General features: G+C 38.1%; 2 protein-coding genes across 2 annotated transcripts in view; one reads left to right on the top strand and one right to left on the bottom strand.

Annotated features, from left to right (window-relative positions):
- The window catches only part of CMSS1 (cms1 ribosomal small subunit homolog), a 387,785-nt gene that overhangs the window by 360,088 nt on the left and 14,903 nt on the right, over positions 1–12,794 (bottom strand). The gene's annotated exons all lie outside the window — the stretch shown is intronic.
- FILIP1L (filamin A interacting protein 1 like) overlaps positions 1–12,794 on the top strand; it is a 49,451-nt gene that overhangs the window by 31,828 nt on the left and 4,829 nt on the right. The gene's annotated exons all lie outside the window — the stretch shown is intronic.

The raw sequence follows: 12,794 nt of genomic DNA on the forward strand, positions 1-12,794 counted from the left end.
GTGGTTCAAATAAATAAAGTTTATGTCTCTTTCTTTGAAAAGTCAACTATAAGATCTCTCAGGAGCAAACTTAACTTCCTTCTTGAGATGTATCTCAATATCCATGATGACCAGTAAAGTGCTTAGCACATATTAAGAACTTGATAAATGTTTACTGACAGTAAGTGAATTATATAATATTAATTTGCTTTTCTAAGCACATATGAGCTGATAGTGAAAGTAAAAAAGCTTTGAAATGTGACAGAAAACCAGAAAAAGCACATTTGAAAATACAAGTTACCTTGACAATCAAGAGTTGACTGTATTTCTTCTACATATGAAAACCCCCATAAAACATAGATATATAGATATATATATAGATATATATATATATATATATTTGCATCCACATCTGAAATCAGCCACTATGATATATACTCTTGAACACTGCTTCAAAGCAAAAGTGTCATTCTTGTCCTTCTTTCCCATCCCATCTTTTCCCATCTTTCTATTCCTAAAATAGTTTGGATTATTTAAGATATGTGCTTCCTACCTTGTTTGTAAGTCAGCTATACTCAGAAGCTTACAATGTAATTGCATTTCTCCCCAACCTCTAAACAAGCAAATAAAAGCCAAAGATAGCTACAAACACAAGTTATAGAAAAGGCATATTTTTAAAAAAATCATACATTATGTTAGTTAAGGAAAGTTTCCTCTATGATTATTGTTATGCCATTCACAAGGTAAGTGAGAAAAACTCAGCCAAAGCATCCTAAGAATTCTGATACCTACCTTATAGGACTCTTTGAGCATGTTCTGTATTTCCATAGTAGAGAACAACAGTTTTCAGAGGAATGTTTTAAATTATAAATCTGGTCTCCATATCACATTCCAAAAAAAAAAAAAAAAAAAAAAGGGTTTCAGACAAGGTAGCTCATTACCATTTTCCCTTTTCCAACCTCTTAACGGTCTAATTTACTTTGGTCAATTTTATTGCCAGTTACTGATTTTAAACACAATCCATTTAGACACCCAGGCAAACTGTGAAGTTCTTTAGAAGTAAAAGAAATCTTCCATGATTATCATCCGTTTCCCTGCAAAATCAATTTCATGATAGCAAAGCGAGGATTTGTTGACAGAAACACTTCCATGGTGATGAACTGCAACACCAATGCTGTGGGCTTGCATCATCATTAAATAAATTTGGATGAAAGCTGAGGCTGGTGATGAATGAGAAAGCTTCTGTTTAAACACATTTATCTTGGGAATCGGCAGTGACCCAACTGTATTACAAAATACATGATGGTCTAAATGGTTTTCAAAACTACTTTTATTTTTAAGTCACCTTGGGCTAGAACTTTAGAAGGAATGGCATACTTAATTTTACATCTTTCAAAGTAGACATTGATAATCCTGCTGCATAAGATGTTTTTCTAGATAATAATCAAGAGAGGGTACACGTAACATTTTGGAGGGTGACAAAAACTAGGAAGAATTAAAGAACAAAGTCTTTGCAGTACTTCCCAACCTTTGTCAGATAATGGCACAAAAAGAAAATATGCTTCCGCAGCACTGGATACAATGGAGAGGTAGAAATGAGCAACCGATAGGTTCCTGTTGGCTGCCCCAAGTGCTGAGGGGGAAGATCCATTTCTGGCACACCTATAACTAACAGAGTTTGAAAACTCTGGGCTATTCAATAGTTCATCCATTTGGTAAGGATTCAATTTCTTATGTGAGCCAGAACAATTCTCTACAATAATGTTAACACCACAGGATCTGTGTTTCATGATTATAATGAACAAATTCTCATTTCATCACATGCTCTACATATTAACTATTAATAGGCATCTGAAATGTAACATTACCAGAAGTTTACTGGACCTCAAGGAACCGAACTTCTCTTAGAGGTTCCTCTACTGGGAGGATTATTTTAGTATAATAATTCATATCAGCATCAAAATTTAGAAATACTGTCATACTCATAACATATATAGATTATTAAAAGTGTTACTAATTAAAATTTATGGTAAGGACAGCATCATTTCTGATAGAAAACATCTTCCTTTTTCCATAAAATCTCACATTTAAAAAAAGCATCTTCCCATTCATACGTTCTAGATCTTTTGTCCTTAATTTCAAAATTAAATTTTTCTATCCATGTGTGTGTTTGAAAGGTTACAGAACTTTCCTTTTAACTCATATATACTCACAGAAGAACCTTGAAAAGTAGGAGAAAGGAAGTGACATTGGAAAATCTTCATATGAAATATGTGAGAGTGAAGGTTTGTATTCTTAGAATAGGTCCATGGGAATCTCACAGAAGATAGTTTTTATAAACATCTGATAAAATCATAATTTCCTTTCATTTCATTTCATCTAAAGTCCCAGCTTCAGAACCAATTTTCATTTTACTCAGTACCTCCAATTCTTTAACTTTTTAAGCTGCAGCATCCCATCATAGATTTAAAAGACTTCACCATATTCTTCTGTCCTTTTAAGAACAGTGGCAAAACTTTCCTTTAGGATGCCTCCGTTCTCTGGGGGCACTGGCAAAAATAAAATCATCACCCGTACTAGGACAATGTGCATCACTGTAATTGGATCTTTACATATAAAGGAAGATCTCTCTATATACGTTCAAGATGATGAAAGGATTACATAAATCTACTCAGGAGGTCTCTGCAATTACATCTCACATTGCCAAGACATCAGGCATAGGTCTTCATGACACTCAAAGGATAAAATTATGTTGCATTGTAAGATGGTCATAAAGGGGGTATTTCATTAAAAATTATTAGGCTTGAAGCCTAAGGATTTGATGATCTTTATTGACTGAGGTAGAACTCCAGACAAAAGCATGGTTTTGGTAGCTTCTTTGATTCTGAATCTCTATAAAGTGAGTTTCTTTTGAAACTTGTTTGACAAAGGCAAGAAAAGATCTTTAACAACATTCTAGTTTACCTATACCTGGTTTCTATTATTGTTTTTTCGCCAAAAATCATTTTGCTTTGTAAACCTAAGAGAAAACATAATCAGGCAAAAATGCATGCCCAAAACATTAAGATCTGTGTTTCTCAAAGTAAAATACAAGATACATGTTTGAGACTCCCAATGTCCCACCCAGATTCAAATTGGAATCTGTGAGGGTATGGCCCAGGAAGCTACACTTTTAACAAATTACTCTGCTGATTAGTATGCACCCTAAAGTAGTAATTTCATTATTTTAGAAATTCCTATATTGATAGACATTAGCAAATGTGTTCTTACTATAGTCCTGTTCAGTCAAAATAAATTACCCCTGTCCAAGGAAGTGTGACTGTTCCGCCCTCTGGTGGCTAGCATGACAAACAGCTCATTCCTCAGGTTTTCTTTTTATTCAGAAAAAAGCTTAATAAAAACTACCATTTTATAAGGTGGGAAGGTTCTTAGATTTATAACTGTAGCAAAGCATAGATGCCTGAATCTTCAGTTGAGCAGTAGCAGGCTGTCTGACACCTACAAGCTGTTTCTCCCTGAGATCCCAGGCCCTCAATAACCCTACGGCATTTCTTGGGAATTGTCCAGAACACACATTAAAGAGAGCTGTTTGGATGAACCAAAACAAAGGACTCCATTCACCTTAGAGCACAGTGAGGCAAATGCCAAGAAAGAGCAAGGAAGATAAGTGGTTCAATAAAGTCCCCAACCCTAAACCGCCTTAAATTCATTTTCATTTAGATTACACTCCAAATCCTTTCCTTTCCAACTGATGGAACTTCCACTGTGCAGTGAAATATATCCCCCAAGGGCAACACACTAGGGGTAAGGAATCCTTGGGGAGTCTAGCCAGTTAACTGGCCAACATTTCTAAGTACTTTATCATTTGATAATGAATTAACACCGTTCATATGGCAGCACATTTAAATCTGTCAACATTCTATCAGGATACCAGTTTTTATACTTAAAATGGTGCTATAAAAATGTACTCTGGGCTAACCTTTGGCATAGCAATCAGCTATCCTAGGGATAATCTTCTTTTCTTTACTTGTGGCTTCATTTTAAAATTTCACTTATTTTTTAATGAAATTATTATCAGAGAAATAAAATTTGTCTGATTAATTGAGGAAGTTTTTGAAAGCTTTTTTACTTTTATTTTAGTAAGTTCCTTTCTCCCTTATAGCCAAATGGTCCTATATGATATTTCTGTAACATTACCTAGGATTTTTTTTTTTTTTTGCCTCTGAGTTTTGTTTTGCTTTTGAAAGCCTTGTCATCTTTGCATAACTAACAATGTATACAGGCCCTAGTCCTACAAAGGCTGTCTCACTCTGTGCCATCCCTTAGGACTCTGGAAAGGTGGAATGGGTTCACTGACAAACCACTCATATGTCTCAGTGACATGCAGGATATCTTCTCTTCAAAGCACCACATGGATACAACTGGTTAATACACTGATCATGACACACTGAACTGCCTACCTTCTATCCAGCATTGGGGCAGATATGGAGACAAAAGATTCACTGTCCCTGAAGAGCTTATTATTCTGAGCAAGGAAAGGAAACAAGAAACAAGAGTATGAGACAACATTTAATCAAGTGGCAAACTAAATTCACACAATAAACTAGAGATTAAGCAGGACTACAGTAGACAAGGCTTCACAGAGCAAATGAGACTTGAAACTGGTCAAGGAAAGATTTAGATAAGGGGAGTAACTGGTTGGGAGGGAGCATTTGAGGCTGGCAAACAGAAGATCAGGTTAGTTCATGCCTTTCCCAGTCAGCAATGCAGCTCTAAAAAAGTCATTTAGTTTTTGTGAAATAAAGACAACTGGACTTGGTGATCTCTATGATCATATCTAGTTCTAACTTCCAATGATTTCTGAATTCTTTCCAAGTCTCAACACCCTCTTTTAATCACTTAAAATTCCTTTGAGAAATAAGTTTGAGCATAAATAAACAAACCAATTATCTACATGAGTTTCCTTTCAGCCATTATACTTCTCCTTCCTCATTTTCCCACTTATAGGTGTCCTAACTACTAGATGGTCTTTAAAGATTTGTTTTCTTCTTTAAGATTCTATGAATTAGCCTTTTAATCCTCAACATATCAGCTCTTTTCTCATTAGAGCAAAGTTTTGCAACCTCAGGACTATTAACCGTATGGGTCTGGTGATTCTTTGTTGTAGAAGGATGTCCTGTGCACTGTAGGACGTCTAAGAGCATTCCTGGCTTCCACTAGATGCCAAGTAGCATCTCCCAACTGTGACAAACAAAAATGGCTCCTGACATGGCTAAATGTTCTCTGCAGTGTAAAATCACCTCCATTTGAGAACCACTGCATGAGAGAGATGGACTACCTCTATAAGCCAGTTCCTCTTTCACATGACTTGCTATGGGAAAAATCTGACAGCTCATTTGAAAACTCTTGTGTCTGGTATGTAGAGATGAAAATCTTGAATCTGACTAAATATAAGCCTCAAAGCAACTTTAAAAATCTGCACTGAAGAGTTTAGTTGCATAAGGATTGTTTCCACTAACCTGACAGATTGGCTCAAGGCATACGTGTATTTGAATATTTGTATTTGTGTTAATACCCTGTACCTTTGTTTCAATACCAGATATAAACTAATGTTTTCAGATAAGCTTCCATTTCTCACATGCCTTCAGGGGAAATAAAAGTCTAGACAACCAACCACATTTGCCTTAGTGGGAAAAAATGGGTTTCAGGAGGATTCCTAAGAACTTAAGAGATAACCCTTTACTGTTTAGACCTTTCCAAAGAGTCCTCTTTCAGAAATTTCAACTCCTTCTGTAGTAGCTTATAACCACCAGAGGCACAAATGTCTATTAGAATACAAGCTTTCTTCATTCTTCAACAAATCACCTATAAGAATGAACCAACAAATATATTTATGAAGCACCTAATTTTACCCAGTGCTATGTGAGGCAGTTATGGAAGTGTAAGATTTAGAATCTAGGGTGGGAGTTGAGGACTACCTTAAAAGGTAATTAAGAGCACAACACAGAGAAGGAATTCTACAGAGAGTAAATACTATAGGAATTTGGAAGAGGAGCAGGTTACTCCGGGGACAAGGTTCAGGGGTTAGGTTTCAGACATAGATGAGATTTGAGCAGGGGCTGGGAGATGAGGAAGACTAAGATAAACAGAGGACAAAAGGTGTTCCAGGGTACTGTCAAGTGACACCAATGAGACAAGAATGAGACAAAAGCAGAGATGTGAGGCCAAGCAAGAGAGGAGAAAACCAGAGTTCAAGGAACAATGAGCAGGGTAGTGTGGCTTCAGCTCAGATGGTTGGGGTAGGGGTAGGCTTGAAGGGCCTGGTCCTGTCAGACTGTGAAGAGCCTTGAATACAATGGCAGGGAGCACTCTGTGTCTTCAGTGAAGACTTCTGGGTAGTGAGATAATGGAAATAACTAATCCTTTATACACTATCATTTCATTTCACAACAACCCTATGTATCACCACAATTTTAAAGATAAAAAATGTTTAATTCTGAGATGCAAGGAAAATTGCTTCAGGTTGTTCTATTAGTATGTGACATGAGAAAGATATAACACAAATTTAATTCTGTTGTCCCATTCTCTTTCCATGGCAACATACTGAGAAGCTACCTCAGTGCAAGTGGGAAGCATAATAAATGGCCTTTGATCCTCTCCATTACTTAAGAGCATAGACGGGATGTCTAACATTACATTCTTGCACTCTGTCTCACAAGTCTGCCACTTTATCCAGAACACTCAGAATTCCCCTAAAGACACACAGGGCTTTCTCCTACCCCCTCCCAGCTGTTCCACATGGATGATTTTCTCTTCTCTCATCACGTGATCCACACTGAAAGATCTGGCTCAAGCCTTACCTTTTCTGAAAACTTCCATGATCACCACGGTCCAGAGTGATCTGGCTCCCCTTCCAACTCCTCCCATCTCCCTGAGGTTATTGTTTGGGGAACAAAGGTTTATGAATGTGAGAGGCTGAGCCTCACATAAATGGGGAGGCATGGCGAAGACTGACAGGATGGTGCTGTGGATAGGACATGGGAGAAAGCAAGACCAAGGAGAAGCACAATTCCTCATCATCAGGAGACTGTTCTCAGGGAGCACTGGGGTGGTGGTTAAAGTCCACTCTATCCTAAAGCAGGGTTCTATAAGCAAAGGCACAAATGCAGGGCATGCAGAATGAGCTTGGAGGAGGTACCTGATGGGCCTCAGAGGTGGTTGGAGGAAAGGCATCAGAAGTGAGTAAAAATGATCCACAAAAAGAACATCATGACCATGCACATCAAAACTTATACACAGCAGCTGCCTTGACAGTCCTGATAGTGACCCGACACCTCCAGAAAAGGCAATCAAAGGATCAAGGTGTAGCCACCATAAAGACAAAAACCACCAACTTAGCCCATGGGTAGTGGCACTTCGGCCTTTGCAGAAGACTAGAAAATCTTCCTGGATGATATACCCTAATTTAGAGTTTCCATTTCTCAAGCAATACCATAACTTATTAGGAAAGAATGATGGTCCCAAAATCACCTTAAAAGAAAAAGAAAAAGAAAGAAAGAAAGAAAGAAAGAAAGAAAGAAGAAAGAAAAAAAAGCGTTGTGTATTTTCCCAGCTCAGGGGGAAAGTGTTAGCGTTCAGCTTTGTCAGTCTCTAAATTCTGCTTCCAGTTCAGAATTAAGCATCACAAATAAAACTGACACTTCAGAGGAAAGTCTTCAAGTTGGTCTCCAATATATCTCTCAGAAACAATTAAATGCATAAAAAAACTTGCTTCATTGCAGCCACTCTTCAAACAATTCACAGCAATTCCTCAAGAGTAAATTGCTATCATTCACTATTAGTAAGTTGGCTGCTTTTCTCCTTCTTCTCTTAAAAAAAAAAAAAAAGAAAAGAAAAGAGCTATTCCTTTTCCATTCTTTGCCTTTTAATGGTGTTCTTGACTGAATTCATGGATATTAGTTTTGAGGCTGCAGAAAATTACAGTTTATAGAGAGAGGGGTTAACTAAAAATTTCAACAATCCCCAAAAGGTCCATAAAACATTAGAAAAATTTAAACAACTTCAGGGCAACAAGGAGGGGGTAAATGGGTAGGGATCTCAGTGAAGAAGGATGGCATCTCTCACAGTGACAGGCATAAGCAGCACAGTTTTTTTTATATAAAACTTTTTTCTGATTATAAGAATAATACCTATTTATAACACAAATTTTGGAAGATACAAATGCCAGAGCCACTGACTTTAGCTTCTATGAAGAGTAATGAGAGGACTAGGGAGAACAATGGACAATTATTACTATTTTTTTAGGCCAACTTATCAACTATGGCCCTATTCCAGGTTTTCTCAGACTGCCAATGTGGAAGGAAATGTGCTCTGGGGGGGGTCATCCTGTAATTACAGAATGCCCCTGTGCCAAGGAGTGGCAGACCCCCCCCCCCCCACAGAGTACAAGTTTATGTAATCTGTCTGCTCAGCCCAGACACAATGGTAGAGGGGCCAGTGTGGTCACTGGAGGAGAGGGGCAGGATTTCCTTTCCTCCCTGCTAGCCAATCAGTGCTTGGATAATGATTCAATCACTAAGCATTGTTCAAGTACTGGGAAGAAATATCTCCTTGGGGGCTCCTTTCAGAACTAGTTACACTCTTATCAGTAAGATTGGTGGACTTGTGGCAGGGTGGGTGTGGGGGATGGAGAGGTGCATGTGGGCAAAGAATAGGGCCCAACAAAACTCACCTCTCAAATTATGGGAAAGGAATCTAGAAGTATCTATCATAGAAGAAGAGAGTGGAAGATGAAGAGAAACTATATTTTCCCCTTGTGCTCTCAGTCACTTGAATGGTATCAACTATTTCTCTATGATGATTCTCAAAGCCAGATCTCCAAGTTTTCAATGCCTACCAAACAGTTCCACATGGAAGGTCCAGTTATACTTCATACTTGGCATGTGCCCACACCCCAGTGCACTGCTGCTTTTGGGTTCCTTTTTGTCTCACTTCTGGTGATGGTCCACCACCTTCCTTGTTGCCAGGGTTCAATATCTGGGAGCCATTCTCCACTTTTCTGTTCATGCCCCAGATTTAGTCAGCCACTCTGCCCTGGTATTTCTTTCTCTGTTATTTGTGCTACTCTCCCTCCCTCTTTTATTTGTGCTACTACTCCCCACATCCAGACCTCAGTACAGATGGTACTGTAAAATAGTTAATCTATTACATTTAACCCCTCACCTCTCTAATCCAACCTTTGCTCATGTTGCTAGTGATCTTTCTACAATACTGTCCTGATCATGGCAATTCTCCAGTCCTCTCCACCCCCCACCCACCCAAAAGAGCACTTACTTCGCACTTATATCACTGAGTATATCACAAAATCCAAACCTTCTAGATTAGTCCTCCATCTCTTGCCTCATCTCCTTTTGAAACTGGACGAACCCTGTATCCTCCTCACCAGAACACAGTACTGACCATCCTCCCACATACAACTGAGCTTTCTTACCTCACACCTTGTTCACGCTGTTCCTAAGGACAGAATACTCTTGTCTCTTTGTTCGTCCTATTGAAATCTTACTCCTATCTCAAGGCCAATACCTCTGGAAAACCTTCCTATTCTTCACAGTCTTCCTCCAAGTTTCCAAAATGCTTCTGTTTGTACCTCTATTATAGCACTTCGTTTTGCCTCTTTTTATGCTTATTTGTTATCCCTCCTATACCATAATCTCTTGAGAGGAAGAATCTGCGATCATTTATTTTTAAAACTCTTATATCAATGTTTCTCAAATGCAGTCACTGATCGCCCTTATAAGAATCACGCAGGACTCCACAGATTTCCATGTGCCTAGACCTCTGGAAACCAATGCTGGAAATCTGCATTTAAACAACCTGCCTGCTTCATTCTTGGGCTTATAAAGTTTAAAAGCCACTGTACTACATTACCCAGAATGTAAATACTGCTCGTGGTAGGTATTCAACAAAGGCTCATGTGGCTAACAACATACCTGGTGGGCACAGCTGGCTTGCATTTGTTCTTTTCATAGACTCACAGAATGTCAGGGCCAAAGGACTTTATAGGTGCTATAACTGCTTCATTTTTTCAATTAAGAGATAAGAAAAGAAGAAAGAGTAGAAAATAGTATCTTTTCAGGTAAACTCTAAAAAAGAAAGACTCATAACAATCAGACCAAGTAGGATAAAGAAGGAAAAGAATGTGTGAAGGGGCAGATTGTGTGAAGGGACAATTGTGGGTCAGATTGGTTAGAAACATGGCCCAGTAAACATCATTGCTTGTCAGCTGCCTCAACTCCTATGCTTGGTAACATGTCTCCAATAATTAATTAGAGAGGGGGAAAACAAGGGGTAAAGCAGAAAAATAAGAAAGTTAAAATAACCAAAGAAAATAAGTTATGATTATTATCAAGAAATAGGCATCTTAAGAGATATAAGGAAAAAGACAAACTTCATAACAGCAAACACTTATCTGGAACTTTGATGTGCCATGGGTCTCTCCTACTCCCCCCCCACCCCCAAGAATGTAGGTACCAAGAAGTAGGTACTCCAATCTCCAGATAAGGATTACAGATGAGGAACCTGAAGTCTGCAAGTCTGAAGTCTTGCCTGAGGACACACAGCTAGTTGATGCCAGAAACAGAATGCAATCCCAAGTCTATCTGGCACCAGAGCCTCTGCTCTAGCCACTAACCCAAGGCTGTTGTAAACTGTCAGCCTGTGAACGATCAAAAAAACCCTTAAATGGTTGCAAATGAAGATATGGGGAGGAAAGAGTGGGAAGAGTACCAAAAAAGAAAAAAATATCTAAGGTAAAAAATCTGACAATGAATAACAAGAAAGGGGACATGTGCCTGGCTGGATCAGTTGGTGGAGTGTGCAACTCTTGATCTTGGGGCTCTAAGTTCAAGCCCCATGTTGGGTATAGAGGTTACTTAAAAATAAAATCTTAAAACAACAACAACAACAAAGGGGACAAACAAAGAAGACAAAAGTTCAAGGTTAGTGTATTTATTTTAGCATACTATTTCTACATGAGATGCTATGTGTCTGGGCACCAAATGGAAGCAACTGGGTTAGGAAGGATTTTTGAAAACTATATTTCAATGTTTATTCTCAGACTCCCTCACTGCCCATGGTGTAATTACCACAGAGAGATTGGGATGTGACTAGGTACAACCACAAACCATGTTACATTATAAAATAAAGGCATCAATTTCCTCTAACTTCCTCAGAAATTGGACAACTCTTTAACATAAATCATAGTGCTGCAACTCTATTTAAAACCAAATGTTCTCTTGCAGGAGGTTAACAGGAATGAGCTAATCCAACTGCAGAATTTCCTTTTGAAAGACCTCTTACCATATAAAACTGTAAAATGTTTAGTGATAAAGTTTTATTGCATAATGAGGAAGTTCGGAGAAAGTCAAGAAAAAAAAAAAAAAAAAAAGCCAAAGCAGCATATGAAACTCTGGGCTATCTGCCATATTCATTATCTATTATTTCCACTTTTTTTCTTTATACAAATTAGTAGTGATTTACCAAACAATACAAAACACACATACACACACACACACACACACACACACACACACAAAGGCAATAATATTTCAAAGATGTTTTTTCTAGTTTGTCATTTCCTCCCTTTCATCACCACATATATCATAAATACTTGTGTCCTTTCCCATTAAAAAGAGATAAAAACCAAAATACTAAATATTGTCATTCTGATAACACAGCTGGGTCCCCGAGGGAGTCAGGTAGCCCTGAATCTGCCCCTCACTGCGTCACCCCAAAAACCACAAATGACAGGAAGTCTCTGGGAATCTTCATCCTTTCAACCTCCACAGCTAAAGGTGTAATGAGGGGTCTGTAGTCCTTGTAGTCAGGAACACTCCTGAGACAACACTACTTTCTTAGACAATATGTTGCCAATGCAACACCAAAAAGTTCAAAGCACTTACAAAAGAATTTCATTTAGAGAAAGGGAAACATCCTGACTCCAGCTGCCTAACAAGGATCTAATAGCTCCCCCATAAATGCTGATTCTGACCTGGTATACTTTCAGATGCTTGCCCTCTATGATAATATGAAAAAGCACAAGGATCAGGTAGAAATTGGGCTATTGAATTATGACTTCAAATAAAAGAAAATATTTTCACCTTTCTGTACTTCCTTTGGTCACAAAGTCTCACTGCCATTTGATGACTTACTGTAACTAGGGTGTCTTGTAGACCACTTGGTTTCTTTTAAGAAATCATGGACCAAATAAGCCAACATTTTAAGAATTTAGTGAATACATTCCACACATATACTCCTTTTCTTTCTACTGCTCCCTAGATAAAACCAACGCCGCTGCCTTACTGAATTTGGCATCCTTCAGACCTGTAATCCATTCCAAATCTCAATCTCCATGTTGAACTGAGTTAAAACATTAAAACATCTTTTCTTCTGTGAATGAGTTTTCCAACTTGCTTAATCTCCTCCAAGACATCTGCTTTCTGATGAAACCCAGGAGCCTACAACTCTGAGTAGAATGTTCACTGTGTGGTCTTAAAACAGACATATGCATGGATTCCTCTTGCAATATGCACTCCAAATTTGGATAAAACTTTCTTGGAACTATTTGACATAATGTTCTATAAAAATTATCCAAGAGATGACACATTTTGAAGTTCCATACCTCATTTACTGAAATACATCCAAGAATAAAATTCATATGGAGGGAAAAAAACCCACAGCATCATTTTTTAAAGATTTGGTTATTACATCTAGGACTGTTCTAATAAAATAACTATCCTTTGCTGCCATCTAGAGGT

The sequence above is a fragment of the Lynx rufus genome, unplaced genomic scaffold, assembly GCF_022079265.1.
Source record: "Lynx rufus isolate CCGP_SWC_20201006 ecotype Redwood Valley unplaced genomic scaffold, mLynRuf1.p SCAF_5, whole genome shotgun sequence".
NCBI lineage: Eukaryota > Metazoa > Chordata > Mammalia > Carnivora > Felidae > Lynx > Lynx rufus.